Source organism: Penaeus monodon, chromosome 31, assembly GCF_015228065.2.
Source record: "Penaeus monodon isolate SGIC_2016 chromosome 31, NSTDA_Pmon_1, whole genome shotgun sequence".
Lineage (NCBI taxonomy): Eukaryota > Metazoa > Arthropoda > Malacostraca > Decapoda > Penaeidae > Penaeus > Penaeus monodon.
Genome location: NC_051416.1, coordinates 18,411,602 through 18,412,138, shown reverse-complemented (window position 1 = coordinate 18,412,138; position 537 = coordinate 18,411,602). Strand labels below are relative to the sequence as shown.

General features: G+C 57.2%; 1 long non-coding RNA gene across 1 annotated transcript in view; it reads right to left on the bottom strand.

Annotated features, from left to right (window-relative positions):
• Positions 1-27: 27 nt before the first annotated feature.
• LOC119593058 overlaps positions 28-537 on the bottom strand; it is a 667-nt gene continuing 157 nt past the window's right edge. The window contains exon 2 of the long non-coding RNA XR_005230496.1: positions 28-393. This is a non-coding gene — a long non-coding RNA (uncharacterized LOC119593058). The remainder of the gene's footprint in view (positions 394-537) is intronic.

Here is a 537-nt window from a genome sequence, read left to right as displayed (position 1 = left end):
ATGGACTAGGGCATTAAAACTGTGGCACTGTCACTGTGGCTTTATTAACATGAAATACAACGCTGACTTGTTAACTTCTAGCTACGCGTCCGCGAAGGATCGTCCGAAACCCAGTCAGCCTCAACCGAAAAGTCTCCCGAGACCAAAGCCACCGCCTCCGCGTCCTCGGCCACGACCTCGCCCGCGACCCCGCCCACGACCCCGCCCACGACCCCGTCCAAATAATCCTAGAAAGGGGTCTGGCGCAGGGATGGGATCCGGAACGGGGCTGGGGCGAGGGAGAGCCAAGGCGGCGGGCCTTGGGGAAGGCGCAGCAGCGGGCTCTGGGGAAGGCCAGGGTGACGCCAGGCTGGGGACGAGGCAAAGGGCCACGATGGCTGCGATCGTCCATTTCTGAAAAGAGAGAAAAGATCTATGACTTGGGTTCTCGCGAGGCATCCATTATATCTCTGAAACCAAGATCTTTGATGGAGCCCAAAGATACGGGATATGCATTCTGCTTTTCTGTGTCTTTGGGATTTGTTTCCGACCCACACT